This window comes from Suncus etruscus, chromosome 11 (genome assembly GCF_024139225.1).
Source record: "Suncus etruscus isolate mSunEtr1 chromosome 11, mSunEtr1.pri.cur, whole genome shotgun sequence".
In the NCBI taxonomy this organism is placed as follows: Eukaryota; Metazoa; Chordata; class Mammalia; order Eulipotyphla; family Soricidae; genus Suncus; species Suncus etruscus.
The window spans coordinates 22,056,002-22,072,110 of NC_064858.1; the positions used below are offsets into that span (position 1 = coordinate 22,056,002).

Genomic DNA, 16,109 nt, shown 5'->3' on the forward strand with positions numbered 1-16,109 from the left:
AAGGATCACCCCGACTTTGCCTCCTGCGGCCCCCAGGTAAATTGAGTTTGAGACCCCTGGTCTAGAAACTTCAGACAAGAGCTACCAGCCTAAACTGTGTCAGTGGGAGGTCTCTGCAGGATAGGGCTGGATTAGGGCAGCACCTGCTGAGGCCTTTCCCCAGGCTGAGAGAGGCAGTTTCTGGTCATCTGCTCTCCCCGTGTCAATGCAACTCAATCCTTTTTAAACAAGCTGCCTCTCAAAATCCAACTAGTACTCAGAGGAGCAGGAAACTTAGTACAGTAAAAAAAAAAAAAAAATACAGGTAACTTGTAAGCATCTCTACAAAGTCACCTCTGTCACCAGGAGAGCTGAATGGAAATGACACAGCATCACTCCCAATTTAAGCAAGGTGAAGGAAAGTTGGCTTTGCCACTTCAGTTTTATTGCAGCAATACAATTTACAGGCTTTAAATTCTAGCTTTGGCCCTGCTACTTTGTTACCCCACAGCAACTGCAGGATTTTTCAAGAAGTTATCCCCTCCATCAAAGAGAGTAAGGACACCTGTTGTGTACCCCCTAAAGCTTCACCTAAAGCTTCACCTAAAACAGTGGCAACTGGGACCCTCAGGCCCAGAGAGGAGGCTCAGCCCGCTGAGCATATGCTTTGCAAGGGGCTGTCTGGATGTGGTTCACTGAGCACAAAGCTGTGAATAGTCTGCATGTGTGTGACCCAAACAGAAAACAACAAAAGGTAGATACTTCCACCAGGGACAAGAAAGGAGTTGGGGTGGGGTAGGGATCTGGCTCTAGCTATCAGTTAGGTAAGGAAAAGCAGTGCCCTTCTCCCCACCCCACTGCCTAGACCCACATTTCCCGCTCACCAACCCGCCGATCCAATAACTTACTGTGATTCCAACACAGATATTCAATAACAAATACAAAAATTCCTGAAACTGCACACGTGAAATCAGTAAGGCCATTCATTCAACACCGTGGCTCTTAACTGAGCCGGTTCAGTGAGCAAACAGCATGTTTTTATAGCACCTTTTATCCTACAATCCCGAAGAACTTTCAAAGTTCCTCTACCAGGAAGAATCAGAGGCTGTTTCTATCCATTAATGTATGTCATACTAGTCGAAGCCCTGAGTCACAGAAGTTTAGCTAAAAGAACTGAGACTGACAATCATTTACTAAATGCCAACTTTACAGATTAATCCAGAAAATATCCAGTGCCAGTGGTTTGAAAAGTTACGCCAAAATATACAACTACTCCCACGTTCCATTATATAAAGGAGTTAAAAGCTCTAACTTCTCAAATGTGAATCCTGATGGGTATGCTACTAAGTAATGAATCTATCAAAAGTCCTAACCAATAGTCATATTTAATTTGTACAAAAAGCACCTTCCAGAAATGAATCAAACAACTAGCATGCCAAAAATTATTTATTTACCTTTTTTGTTTTGTCCTTTTGTAGCTCTTTTTAGAAAGCTGAGCACTAAGATGCAGGAAGAATGTATTCTCCAAAATCATTTCTTTCAAACTACAGATTTGACAAACTCCATCAACAGAAAGAAAACAAGGGCTTCTGTGAAGCCCAGATGCAGAGATGGGTCACTGTCTGGGTTGGAATCCTTGAACTAGGACTTTTTACTTACCTGACCTTTTCAACCAGTATCTGCAAAATGGGAATAATAAAAACACCTCCTCTAGGGGCCGGAGCTGAGAGGCTCAGTGGTAGTGCATTTGCCTTGCACACGGCTAACCTGGGATGGACAGCAGTTTGATCCCCCGGAGTCCCATAAAGTCCCACAAGCCAGGAACAATTTCTGAGCACACAGCCAGGAGTAACCCCTGAGCATGACCACTGGGTGTGGCCCAAAAAAACAAAACAAAACACACACACACAATAAAAAAAAAAGCCTACTCTATAAGGTGGTTGGAAGGATAAACCCAGGTAAATCAGGAGAAAGAAATATAGCAAGAAGTAACAATACAGAAAAGGTTTGTTTCTGACCATCTTACTTCACAAATGACCTTCTTGACTCAAAGCCTTCCTAACTGAGACTTTGATCCCTTCCTCCTTGGCTTTTTGGCAAAATGACTTCTGAGTAACTTGGCCACATTCTCCTCCCGTGCGTGCCCTGCTATCTCCCTGAGGATAGAAACCATTGCTTACTCACTGCCTGTCCCAAGCAGCAAACGTTGTCCAGTCCTCTATTGCTCTCAACTACTGGCCTCTCCTTAGGAGTCAAAACAATCTACCTGGGGGAGGGGGTCGGCGAGATAGCACGGAGGTAGGGTGTTTGCCTTGCATTCAGAAGGATGGTGGTTCAAATTCTGGCATCCCACACGGTCCCCCGAGCCTGCCAGGAGCGATTTCTGAGCATAAAGCCAGAAGTAACCCCTGAGCGCTGCTGGACGTGACCCAAAAACTTAAAAAACAAACAAACAAAAAAACCACCTGGACACTAGAATTGAATATACTCTTAAGTATTTTCAACTTAAAACTTTGAAAGAAGAAAGAGTCCCTTCATATTTTTAGATTATTGACCAATGATATCTTTTACCAATGTTTTAACTTTAGTTTTAAAAACTCATTTTTCATTATCAATTCAAAACAGTCTACAAATGTTAAGTCTAAATAGCATTTTTTGCATATGTCAAGTTTAATCTAATCATCAGCTGCCAATCTGCTAACTTTCCTGAAGATTCAGGTGAAAATATAGTTACTTGATTTATCCCAGTTTATGCAAAACAGCTGTTTAACATCATTACATCAAGATATGTAAGCTCTAGGTTTGAAATGTGTCCTTTTTCTTTCTGATCTTGGGCACACATACACACCTCCCACTTTAGGCAGATCACTAGAAAAGCTTTTTCTTTAAAAAGTTAAATACAGGGGGCCCGGAGAGATAGCACCGCAGCGTTTGCCTTGCAAGCAGCCGATCCAGGACCAAAGGTGGTTGGTTCGAATCCCGGTGTCCCATATGGTCCCCCGTGCCTGCCAGGAGCTATTTCTGAGCAGACAGCCAGGAGTAACCCCTGAGCACCGCCAGGTGTGACCCAAAACAAAACAAAACAAAACAAAACAAAACAAAAGTTAAATACAGGGGCCGGAGGGGCCAGAGCTGTGATTCGAGGGGTAAGGTTTGATCCCCTGGCGTCAGATATGGTCCCCCAAGTCAGGAGCAATTTCTGAGCACATAGCCAGGAGTAACCCCTGAGCGTCACTGGGTGTGGCCCAAACACACATACCCCAAAAGTTAAATACAGGGGCTAGAGAAGTAGCACAGCGATAGGGCATTTGCCTTGCATGAAGCTGACCCAGGACAAACCTGATTCGCTCCCCGGCATCCCATATTTGCCTTGCATGAAGCTGACCCAGGACAAACCTGGTTCGATCCCCGGCATCCCATATGGTCCTCCAAGCCAGGAGCAATTTCTGAGCATATAGCCAGAAGTAACTCTGAGGGTCACAGAGTGTGACCCAAAAAGAAAAAAAAAATAAAATGATGCTGCCCTTATTTTAAAAGGACAAAACTTTTCTGAAAACAAATGGCTAAAATCTCTGCTTTTATTCTTTTTACAAAGTACATGTATTTCTTTTATTTATATAGCTTCTACCTTTTATAATAGATCTTTAAGCATGTGCAAAAAAACATCTATTTGCACAATGTACCTACTCTACTTTTTGTGTTATATATAAAAAAAAAAACCTCAAAAGCAGTTAAAGAACTTCACCATTTTTGTTTGTTTTTGGGTCACACCCAACAGCGATCAGGGGTCACTCCCAACTCTGCTCAGAAATCGCCCCTGGTAGGCAAGGGGGGGAGGGCATATGGGATGCAGGAATAGGAATCGCCAACTGTCCTGGATTGGCTGCCTGTAAGGCCAATGCCCTACCGCTGTTCTATCTCTCCGGCCCCAACTTCACCCATTCTTAATGTGGGGGGTTTCTTAAGAATTCTTTCCTTTTGCTCTTTTCTTCTTTTGATTTTGGGGCCACACCCAGCAATGCTCAACGTCTACAACCAGCTGTGCTGGGGGGATCAATCATAGCAGTGCTGGAGGCCATTCATACCAGGGATGGAGCCCAGCCTCCCACTTGCAAAGCAAGCACTCAGCCCTCTGAGCTATCTCTCTCAGTCTTCATGTTTATTTTAAATCTTTTTTTTTTCATCCCTTAGTGGTAAGGCTTTTTAAAAAAAGGGTACAAAATCAACACCCCATTTGTTCCTAAATGCATCCCAAACAGGGCAACAGTACCAGATGTCTTAACAAAGTGAACATAAAGCCAAGAGAGCAAGCAAGCTTTATTTTGATCCATTTATTTAAGAAAGGAGTTTTCATATGAAAGTACTCTGACGAAAATGCAAAGAAGAATGTCATCATAATTTGGCATATTCTGGACTAACTTCTTTTCCCTTCAAATCAGGGGTCTCAAACTCGCGCCCACAGGCCGTTTGTGGCCCTCCATACAACATTTTGTGGCCTGCGGCTGGCCTTCAAATATCGCAGTATTCATGATTATTCGCTTACCGAATAATCACAATAAAAATCGCAATAAACATTCGCATACCCCGAGCAGTTTAATGCGATATTTTTGTGATTTTTTTTTCTTACTAATGCGATTTTTTATTGCGAATATTAGGTAAGCGAAATCCCTTTGCGGCCCTGCCTCACCCCAACTTTGCCTCCTGCGGCCCCCAGGTAAATTGAGTTTGAGACCTCTGCTTCAAATAGTCAGCAGGGCAGCTCTACACACACAGTTGGGTTTAGGGTGGCAAAGATGGTCTCATAGCCTGTCCCCTATACAGGAGACCAAACAAGGACAGGGCTCCTGATGTCAGCATCCTTCTTTACAAGTCAGACTCAAGGGAAAACTCGCAGAAACCCTGGCAGCCTGCAAGGACACCCTAAAACCAGATCTCATCTCTCTAGAGAAGAACATGGGTGGTCTCCCTGGTCAAAATACAGGTCACTGGCAGGTCCCAGGCTCGTGTCCACTGCCAGTTCTGCTGAGAACTTCTAGGTAGCCTGAGGCCTGAAGCTCTCCTTGCAAGACCTTCCCTACCAGCCTCTCCAGTCCCCAGCACCCCCAGGATCCTAACCTTCCACCAAGCCTCCCCTCCAGCACCCTGGATCTCCTCCAGCCCAGCCTCTTCTCCCCACAGCACCCTGGGTACCCCTGGTCCAGTATCCCTCCAAACCAACCTGTCCCACCACTCCAGTCCCCACTCCCTCATCTTCCTAGGGACCCAGTCTCACCACCTACCATTCCGATCCCCCTGGCCCAGCCTCCCCCTACTACAGCACCCTGGATTCTGCAACGCCCCTGGCCCAGGGACCCCGAAGAGCAGAAGTCTGTTCTTGGGCTGTCAATCCTGGCACTTCTGCCAAGCAGAAGGCAAATGCCCCCGTCTAGTCCTGGAGTACCTAGCCTGGGATCACCTAAGCCCGGGAGCACCTAGCTCAGGAGCACCTAAGCCCTGGATCACCTAAGCCCGTGAGCACCTACCCAGGGAGTACCTAGCCCGGGATCATCTAAACCCCGGAGCACCTACCCATGGAGCACCTAGCCTGGGATTACCTAAGCCCAGGAGCTCCTAGCCTGGGAGCACCTAGCCTGGGAGTATCCAACCTGAGAGCACCTAGCCTGGGAGCACCCAGCCTGGGAGCACTTAGCCCAGGTGCACCTAATCCGGGAGCACCTAGCCCTGGAGTACCTAGCCTGGAATCACCTAGCCCGGGAGCACCCATCCAGGGAGCACCTAGCTCGGGATCAACTAAGCCCGGGAGCACCTAGCCTGGGAACAACCTAGCCCGGGAGCACCTAAGCCTGGGAGCACCTAGCCCGGGAGCACCTACTCCGGAAGCACCTAGCCGGAGAGCACCCAGCCCGGGAGCACTCGTCCCGGGAGCACCCCAGCCCGGGGTCTTCTCCGGCTGACGCATCAGTTTCCAGCACCCGCGCCCGGCCTCGCGCACCGCCGGCGCGCCCGGAGACGTCTCCAGCGAGACGCGCACCCCCCGAGCAGCCCCGCGTGTCCCCACGGACGCCGGGCATCCCCCGGCCCCGCGCGCACGGCCGCTCACCTGCGCCCGCGCGTCCGCCGAGTCCGAGCGAGCGTCCGAGCGCCGCCGCGGCCGCCTCAGCCTCAGCCTCGGCCCCGCAGCCCGCCCGGCGCCGTCCGCGCCGCCGCCGCCCCGCCCAAGCCCCGCCCACGGGGGCGGGGCCTCGCGGCGGCGCGAGATCTCGGGGCCGCGGCTCTCGCGATACTTCCTCGGACGCGCTTTACAGGCCCAGCCGGGGGCCGGCGCGCTTCTGACGTCACGCGCGCGCTGCAACCGGAAGTGACCTTGCCCCGATGGTCGTGCGGTGCGTCGTGCTGTTGGTGCTGCTGCTGCAGCTGCTGCTGGCGGGATTCTTGCTGGGCTGGGCTGGGCTGGGCTGAGCTGCGGGGTGGGGTGACTGCTATGTCTCCCCACGTCGAGACGGGTTCACGCCTCTCCGGCGAGTCTCCCGCCGCGGCTGATGTGTGTCGCCCGGGTGTTGGAGAAGCGCCTCCAAGAACTGACACCTTCGGGGCCCGGAGCGGTGGTGCAAGCCGTAAGGTGTCTGCCTTGCACGCGCTAGCCTAGGACGGACCGCGGTTCGATCCCCCCCGGCACCCCATATGGTTCCCCCCAAGCCAGGAGGAACCCCTGAGCATCATCGGCTGTGGCTCAAAATACCCAAAAAAATAAAATAAAAAATTGACACCTTGGAAAGGTTGGGAGAGTGGTTGGGGTAAAGCCAGGAGTAATCCCTGAGCAGCACCGGGTGTGGCCCCAAAAAACCAGTAAAATAAAATAAAAATAAAGAATTGACACCTTGGAAAGTTTGAGGGAGAGGTTGGGGGTAAACAGTGGAAGATGGGCTGGACGACTGAGCTGCTAGCCTTGAGAGGGAGTCCTGCCCAGCCAGCAGAAATTTGGCGGCCTCTACGTAAAAACCTCTGGCTTGTCGTGGAAAATCTACAATAGCTGATGATGCCATAGGATCAGAGCTGTGGATGGGAAATCTTGGGTGACGCAGGAGTCGGTGGTTTTGGGGTGGGGGAAACTTCCTAGGCAAGCCAAACTTGTCGACAAGATCGCATACCCCTAGTTTGATGTACTTGTAGAGATATTTATTCCGTAGATACTAACCATTATCTTTAGTTTCCCCAGGAATAGGTGATAATGCAAAAACGTTTAAAGGGGAGGATTTTTTTTTCTAATATGGATTTGGGGGGACTTGGTTTACACATGAAAAAAGAAAACGCAACGTTGCAACAGCTCCCGGGATTAACTGCCACTGTTCAGGACAATCTGAACTGGGGACAATCTTGCTATCACTTCTCTTAGGTTCTGTTTTCATCTTCATTACCTGGTAGCAGGAAAGCACTGCCTAGTAATTCATTCTATCTATCTGTGGTTCATTTTGATAATCCAGATGATAAGATGCCAAATGAAAGCAAAGGAAGTTTATGTGTAATGAAACATGTTTGACAGATCTAATCTTTTTTTTTTTTTTTTTTTTTTTTTTGGTTTTTGGGCCACACCCGGCGGTGCTCAGGGGCTCAGGGGTTACACCTGGCTGTCTGCTCAGAAATAGCTCCTGGCAGGCACAGGGGACCATATGGGACACCGGGATTCGAACCAACCACCTTTGGTCCTGGATCGGCTGCTTGCAAGGCAAACGCCACTATACTATCTCTCCGGGCCCGACAGATTTAAATGTGAAATTTTCTACTTCAAATCCATGCATCCAAATGCATGATTCTGTGTACCAATTTAGGCTAAATTTTGACCTCGTTTTTTTTTTGTTTTGTTTTGTTTTGGGTTTATTTTTGGTTTTTGGGTCACACCCGGCAGCGCCCAGGGGTTGCTCTACGTTCAGAAATCGCTCCTGGCAGGCACAAGGGACCATATGGGATGCTGGGATTTGAGCCACTGTCCTTCTGCATGAAAGACAAGTGCCTTACCTCCATGCTATCTCTCTGGCCCCATGTTTCAAAACTAAGTCTATTCCAAACCAGCCACCCTAGGAAGTTGCTGAAGGTGCCTGACTTGAAATTAATTAGATCATTGGGCTCTGTTGGAAGTTTGGTGAAACCCATGAACATTTCTTCAAAATAATGTTCTTAATTGTAAACAAATACCCAGAACTGTCAAGAAAATAGGTTGTCTTAATATATAGTTATCAAAGTACATAAAAGTACTTTTGTGTGTGTGTGTGGTTTTTGGGTCACACTCGGCAGCGTTCAGGGGTTACTCCTGGCTCCACACCCAGAAATCGCTCTTGGCAGGTTCAGGGGACCATATGGGATGCCGAGATTCAAACCACCGTCCTTCTGCATGCAAGGCAAACGCCCTCCCTCCATGCTATCTCTCCGGCCCTAAAAGTACATTTCTAATAGAATTATATTGTTAACAGTATGTAAGAGAACTCCCAGTAATCCTTGAAGCTGCTATCCTTGTCCCAGATGACCCACTCCTAACAAGTATGAGCTGGACTCATAACTTGGTTCTCCAGAAGAAACAGCAAAGGTGGTGCATGTCTTCCACTGTTAGCTTACAAGAGACAACTGGCGCTCCTTGCTGCCATGGAAGCCTGTCAGTAGCCCAAGACCTGCCTGATGAAGAGGCCCTCAGAGCAGGGAACTAAGCAGAATCCACCAAGAAATTGAGATGCTTCATCCAATAACCCATGAGGAACTAAATCATGCCAACAGTCACATGAATGAATTTGGAAACAAAAATTTTTTCCCAGAGAAATAGGGAAATGACAACAGCCCAGCATAGCCTGGCAAACTCCCCTGAGCTAGCTGAACCAGGCTTCCCCCCACAGCCCGAATCTCTGAGATTGGTTTGCTGTTGTAAGTCACTGATTTGGAGGATGATTAATTATACAGTTACGGAGAATGTAGTTATACATTTACTTTCTTATTAATGCACTCAATAGTAATATGAGACCTACTACAATAATTGCAAGATATCCGCAACAACTTCAATGAGGTGGAAAATGTACATGATTTCAATACATGCACACCTTAGGTTCATTGCACCACTTAGTATAATAACCAAGATATGGAAACAGTCAAAATGTACAATTGAGGCCGGAGAGATAGCATGGAGGTAAGGCGTTTGCCTTTCATGCAGAAGGACGGTGGTTCGAATCCCGGCATCCCATATGGTCCCCTGAGCCTGCCAGGAGCAATTTCTGAGCATAGAGCTAGGAGTAACCCCTAAGTGCTGCCGAGTGTGACCCAAAAACCAAAAAAAAAATACAACTAGGATGAATGGATCAGGAAGCTGTGGTATTTATACACAATGGAATAGACTCTACAGCACTTAGAAAGAACAAAAAATCTTGCAATTTGCAGCAACATGGATAGAACTAGAAGATATACTGAGTAAAGTCAGTCATAAGTAAAGGAATAGATACAGAATCATCCATCTCATGTGGAGCTTAAAAATACACAGCAAGGGGCCAGATCAATGGCACAGTGGTAGGGCATTTGCCATGCACGGGGCTGACCCAGGACGGACTGTGGTTCAATCCCCCGGCATCCCTCAAGCCAGGAGTGAGTTCTGAGTGCATAGACAGGAGTAACCCCTGAGTGTCACCAGGTGTGACCCAAAAATACAAAAAAAAAAAAAAAAAAGCAACGTAGTACAAGGGATCAAGGGCAAAAGGAGAACATTCACACTGGATTGGAAAGGAGAGATCTGAAAGGGAAGGGTTTGGGGGAGGGAGGGAGTTGACTGGTGAAGTATGATTTGGAATTGGGTACATAAGAAACCAATGTTACCAGTATTATAAATCAGAAGACCACAATTTTTAATGTGCATGATTTTTATTAAGGGAAAAACTACAGGTTTGCTAATTTTACAGGTTACAATTATAATGGAAAAAAGATAATTTATTAGGATTTAGTGTATATGTAAATATGTAAACATACAAATATGTTTCCTTACTAAATTTTTTCTGGTGGTGGGAGTCAAACCCTGGGCTTCACACATGCTAGGGAAGTGATCTACTGCATCCAAGCCTGAATTATTTTTAATCAGAGTTAGTGTTCTCAGGATGATAATTCTTTCACTTTGAGTCTGAAGCTATAGTACAACAGATTAGGTTCTTCCCTTCCACACAGCAGATCCAGGTCTGATGCCTGGCATCCCCAAGCATTACCAGGAGTAATTCCTGAGTGCAGTCAGTAGTGAGGCCAGATGTGTCCCCAACACAACGCCCCCAAAAAAACCCACGGTTTTTTTTTTTAATTTTGTGCTGGAGATGGACTCTAGCATATGCAGGTGACCAACACTGAGCCACATTCATTCTCAGTCCCAGGATAAGAGCTCTTCACCTAAATAACAGGTTATTTATTATCAACTCTATCAAGCATTAAAGTTCAGGTAGTAAGGACAAGAAACAAAATATACCTTGTCATTTTATTCATTTTAAATGATAATGAATTTAATATGATAATATGAAAGAGGGATTTACTTCCTCTTTCCCAAGCTGTATCAAATATAGGTAAACATGTTAAAGTTATAGACCAAAAAAAAAAATTCATGGTGAAAATCTTTTTTAACACTGAATCCACCTGCGTTTTGTTTTCAACAGGTGGATCTGACCATAGACACACTCTGGTGCTGCTCTCACCCTCCAGGAAGGCACACACACTGAATGTTGAATGATTATCTATTAACAGAAGAAAGCTATTACCCAAACTCTTGCAAGCAGACTAAAGTTGCTTTACTCTGTTCAACATTGCGGCTATAGGATAGAGCCAAAACAGTATTTGGAAGCTAACTTATTGCTTTAAATACATTTAACAACAACAACAACAAAACCATAAAAATGGTAAAACCAAGGGTTGGAGTGATAACACAGTGGGTAGACATTTGCCTTACATGTGCTGACCTCAGTTCTATCCCTGGTATCCCATATGGTTCCCTAAGCCTGCCAGGAGCAATTTCTGGGTGCAGAGCCAGGAGTAACCCCTGAGCACTGTTAGGTGTGGCCCAAAAACAAACCAAAAGAGAAATGGTGAAACCAGGCACTGGAGTGATGCCAGAACAGGCAAGGTGTGAGCTTACATGCAGCAGACCCTGGATTCTTTCTCCAGCACCCTGTATGGTTACCCAAGCCCCACCAGGAGTGATTCTTGTTGTAGAATAAGGAGTAAGCTTTGAGTACCACTGGCTTTGGCCCAAAAACAAACAAAAAGTGAAAGCAAATGAACCATACTGTCAGTTTAGAAAAACTGTAAAAGAAAAAAAATGCAAAAAGAAGAAAAATACAAGGCTTACACAGAATCCCATCCAGGGTGCCTTGTCTCACGTCCAAAAACCATCCAAAAACTACTGCACATCTCAGTGGTAGGGTGTTAGTCAACTCAGGATGGACCTGGGTTCCATCTCCAGCATCCCATATAATCCCCGGAGCCTCCCAGGAGCGATTTCTGAGCACAGAGCCAGGAATAACCCCTGAGCGCTGCTGGGTGTGACCCCAAAACAAAACAAAAACTACTGCAGATCAAATATGCAATGACTCCTACATATAATCGTTTTGTTTTGTTTTGATTTGGTTTGGTTTTTGGTTTTTGGGCCACACCCGGCAGTGCTCAGGGGTTACTCCTGGCTGTCTGCTCAGAAATAGCTCCTGGCAGGCACGGGGGACCATATGGGACACCGGGATTCGAACCAACCACCTTTGGTCCTGGATCGGCTGCTTGCAAGGCAAACGCAGCTGTGCTATCTCTCCGGGCCCATAATTGTTATTTTTGAAAGGAATTCTGGCCTGATTAAAAAATTATCATTTTAAAAGATGAAGGCAGAAATTAATGCAATAAGCAAAAATAAAACTGTCCAATTTACAGATGATGAAACTGAACACAGCGTTTTAGTTATTTAACCTAATGTTATTCCCACCTTAAGTGGCAAAACTAGTTGTCCAGATTCTAAACCAATAAAAAAAAAGTACTCTAAAAAAAAGTAATAACAAGGTCAAAGCAAGGTCAAAGACGCAAGGGAGGGGCCGGAGCAATGGCGCAGCAGTAAGGCCCTAGCCTTGCACTCGGCTGACCCAGGACAGACCTGTGTTCGAACCCCGGCATCCCAATGGTCTCCCGAGCCAGGAGCCATTTCTGAGCGCGTAGCCAGGAGTAACCCCTGAACGTCAGCAGGTATGGCCCAAACTGCCCCTCCCAAAAAAAAAAAAAGACGCAAGGGGGAAAGGCATATGCCTTGCATGCAATCCACTTCAGTTCAATGTACAGCACCACGTGGTCTCCTAAGCATTGCCAGTAGCAACCCTCCTTTCTGGGAGCAGACCCAACTACCACCAGATATAACCCTAAAACACACCCCCATCCCCCCAAAAAAACACAAAAACATGAAATGTGGATCCAGAGAAACAATGAAGTCACTAACCTATTATTGACAGCAAACTAAAAAAAAATAATAATTAAAAAATTGGGCCCAGAGAGATAGCACAGCGGCGTTTGCCTTGCAAGCAGCCCATCCAGGACCAAAGGTGGTTGGTTTGAATCCCGGCGTCCCATATGGTCCCCCGTGCCTGCCAGGAGCTATTTCTGAGCAGACAGCCAGGAGTAACCCCTGAGCACCGCCGGGTGTGGCCCAAAAACCAAAAAAAGAAAAAGAAAAAAAATTAGCTCTTAGTATTGTGAGGATGAGCCAATACATGAAATGAACTGAAGAAGATCCCACCTCAGAGATACTTGTTTTGGGGAGCAGTGGAGAACACTGGCCTTGCAAGTGTGAGACTTTCAGGCTTGAGTCACATTATCAAAGAGTTTTACATCCACGGAGATTTTGTCAGCAGTATTAATACCTAACAGTAAAAAGTGAGACCTTGGGGCCCGAGAAGTAAGACAGCAGTAGGGCATTTGCCTTGCATGTTGTTGACCCGGGACTGATTTGGATTCAGTCCCAACATCTCATATGGTCCCCGGCATCTTATATGCTCCCCCAAGCCTGCCAGAAGCTTGACTGAGTGCAGAGCCAGGAGTAAACCCGAACACCATCAGGTGTGTCCCCCTCTCAAAAAAAAGAGTGAGACCTGCTCAGAAGATAGCAATTTCTATCTTAGTGAGCTGGGGTGAACAAACACACTATCAGAAGAGTTACATGGTAAAAAAAAATCAAAAATAGTTCTGGGGGGCCCGGAGAGATAGCACAGCAGTGTTTGCCTTGCAAGCAGCCGATCCAGGACCAAAGGTGGTTGGTTCGAATCCCGGTGTCCCATATGGTCCCCCGTGCCTGCCAGGAGCTATTTCTGAGCAGACAGCCAGGAGTAACCCCTGAGCACCGCCGGGTGTGGCCCAAAAACCAAAAAAAAAAAAAAAAAGTTCTGGGGATAGAGCTCAAAGAACTGGTGTCAAATCTCAAAAATAAAAATATCCCATGTGTGGAGCCGGAGAGATAGCATGGAGGTAGGGTGTTTGCCTTGCATGCAAAAGGTCGGTGGTTCGAATTCCGGCATCCCATATGGTCCTCCGAGCCTGCCAGGAGCGATTTCTGAGCGTAGAGCCAGGAGTAACTAAACCCCTGAGCACTGCTGGGTGTAACCCCCCAAAAAAAATATATCCCATGTGGTAGTAACTGTAAACAGAAGGCAAACCATGATTAGCCAACAAAATGGATTTATCATCTATATAGCAAGAGAATTTAGAAAGTGGGTTTTGTTTTTGTTTTTGTTTTCTTATAAGCAGGAAATTTTGGTGAATCATTTTCATCACAGTAGCATATTCCATAAAGGATAGAGTGCAACCTCCATTCATGGAATTTTTTCTTACAGTTTAAATTTTTTATTTAAGCACCATGATTACAAACATGATTATAGTTGGGTTACAGTCACAAGCAGAACACCCCCCTTCACCACTACAACAATCCTACCCCCAATGTCCCCCCTTCTTTCCATCCCATGCCTGTATTTGAGACAGGCATTCTACTACAGTCTTTTTTAAAGTTCAATAAGCTGGGGTTTTTTTTCTTTCTTAAAGCATAAGTGTTAAAAAAAATACAGTAGTGGGGCCGGCGAGGTGGCGCTAGAGGTAAGGTGTCTGCCTTGCAAGCGCTAGCCAAGGATCAGGACCGCGGTTCGATCCCCCGGCGTCCCATATGGCCCCCCAAGCCAGGGGAGCCTTAGCCAGGAGTAACCCCTGAGCATTAAATGTGTGTGGCCCAAAAAAACAAACAAACAAAAAAATACAGTAGTAAAGGTTTGATAGTGGCCATCGCTATTGTTTGGATAGGCCCAGCAAAATATGGGGAAAATGGAAAAAAAAATCCTTGGCCTGACTACAAAAAGGCTTCACCCCAGAAGTTTATTGGCATAAGACCAACTCTGGGCTCCAGGCATACCATCCTCTTGGTGATAGATGTGTGGGGTCACATTCCTCAATCAAAAACCAGCTTCTGGGACTGGAGTAGTGGCTCAGCGGTAGAGCATTTGCCTTGCATGCTGTTGACCTAGGACGAACCGTAGTTTGACCCCCGGTGTCCCATATGGTCCCCCAAGCCAGGAGCGATTTCTGAACGAAGAGCCAGGAGTAACCCCTGAGCGTCACCGGGTGTGGCCCAAAAATAAACAAACAAAAAAACCAGCTCCCCTGTAACTTCTAGAGAGACTAGAAGCTTCTAGCTTCTTATTGGTCTTGCAGTGTGCTGACATTAGCTTAATGCCTCATTTGGACAGGGTGCCTGTATATTAGTTTACGTGTGGGTAAGTAAGGACATAGGAAAAGGTTCACATATATATCCATATATGTGCATGTATAATATTTGAAGCCTGAAAATAAAGATAGTGTCTCCTTTGTGGGTTATGATTATTAAAAGATTATGATGCACTGTGGTATGCCCGTAGATTCTTCACAAGGAGCACTAAGTTGTCCAATTTTTCTGGAAGGCTGTCCTGCTAGAAATCCCAACCTTCCCCTACAGTGTTGAGAATCAAATCAGGAATTCATGTCTAGAAGACAAGTGCTCTGCTACTGAGATTCACCTATAGCTACAGGTTTTAAAACACAAGAAAGTTAGTGGGATAAGAAAAATGTGGGCATTGGGCCAGAGCATTAGTGCAGAGAGTAGGACATTTGCCTTGCATACATCTAACCTGGATTCACTCCACATCAACCCATATAGTTTCCCAAGCCTGGGAGGGAGGGAGGGAAAGAGGGAGGGAGGGAGGGAGGAAGGAAGGAAGGAAGGAAGGAAGGAAGGAAGGAAGGAAGGAAGGAAGGAAGGAAGGAAGGAAGGAAGGAAGGAAGGAAGGGAGGGAGGGAGGGAGGGAGGGAGGGAGGGAGGGAGGGAGGGAGGAAGGAAGGGAGGGAGGGAGGGAGGGAGGGAGGGAGGGAGAGAGGGAGGGAGGATGTTGAGAGAAAGGGAGGGAAGTAGGGAGGAAGGAGGTGAAGAAGGAAGGAAAGAAGGGAGGGAGGAAAGAGGGAAGGAGGGAGGGAAGAGGGAAGGAGGGAGGGAAGAAAGAAAGAAAGGGAGGAAGGATATTGAGAGGAAGGGAGGGAAGTAGAAGGAAGGGAGTGAGGAAGGAAGGAAGGGAGAAAAGGAGGGAAGGAAAAGAGGAAGGAATGGAGGAAGGAAGGAAAGGAGGAAGGGAGGGAGGCCTGCCCCAAGCGTGATCTCTGAATGTGGATCCAGGAGTTAGTCCTGAACATTGCTAGGAATGACCCAAAAACAAAATTAAAAGAAAACTGTGAACAGGCCTTTCCAGTCGACACGAACAGTTCCTCGCTCCTGTTCCTCTGCTTTCAGCCCTGACTTTCAAAGAGACTCCAGCCCAGACAGGCTAAACGCACTTGAGTTTTTCTGTTTGAAAATAAAGGCTTTGTTCCATGAGCCCCAGTGAACTTTCTTTGGACGATTTCACTGAACACATGGCAATGCTTTCAAAACCCTCACCAGGACTGCATTCTGCAGAGTACATTGTAAGCCTGGAAACAATGACTTCTAATCAATCTCTGCTTTAAATTTTAACCAGCTTGACTGAACTGAGTGCTTTATTTCCTAGGGCTTAATTCCAAGGTCTAGGCTTGCCTATGCAAATCGAAGCCTTCAG

The 16,109-nt window shown here is 46.7% G+C and overlaps 1 protein-coding gene across 1 annotated transcript in view; it reads right to left on the bottom strand.

Moving 5' to 3' along the window:
* The window catches only part of STK38L (serine/threonine kinase 38 like), a 68,860-nt gene extending 62,714 nt beyond the window's left edge, over nt 1-6,146 (bottom strand). The window contains exon 1 of the mRNA XM_049783894.1: nt 6,080-6,146. The gene's annotated coding sequence lies outside the window, so the exon portion shown is untranslated. The remainder of the gene's footprint in view (nt 1-6,079) is intronic.
* Nucleotides 6,147-16,109: the final 9,963 nt, after the last annotated feature.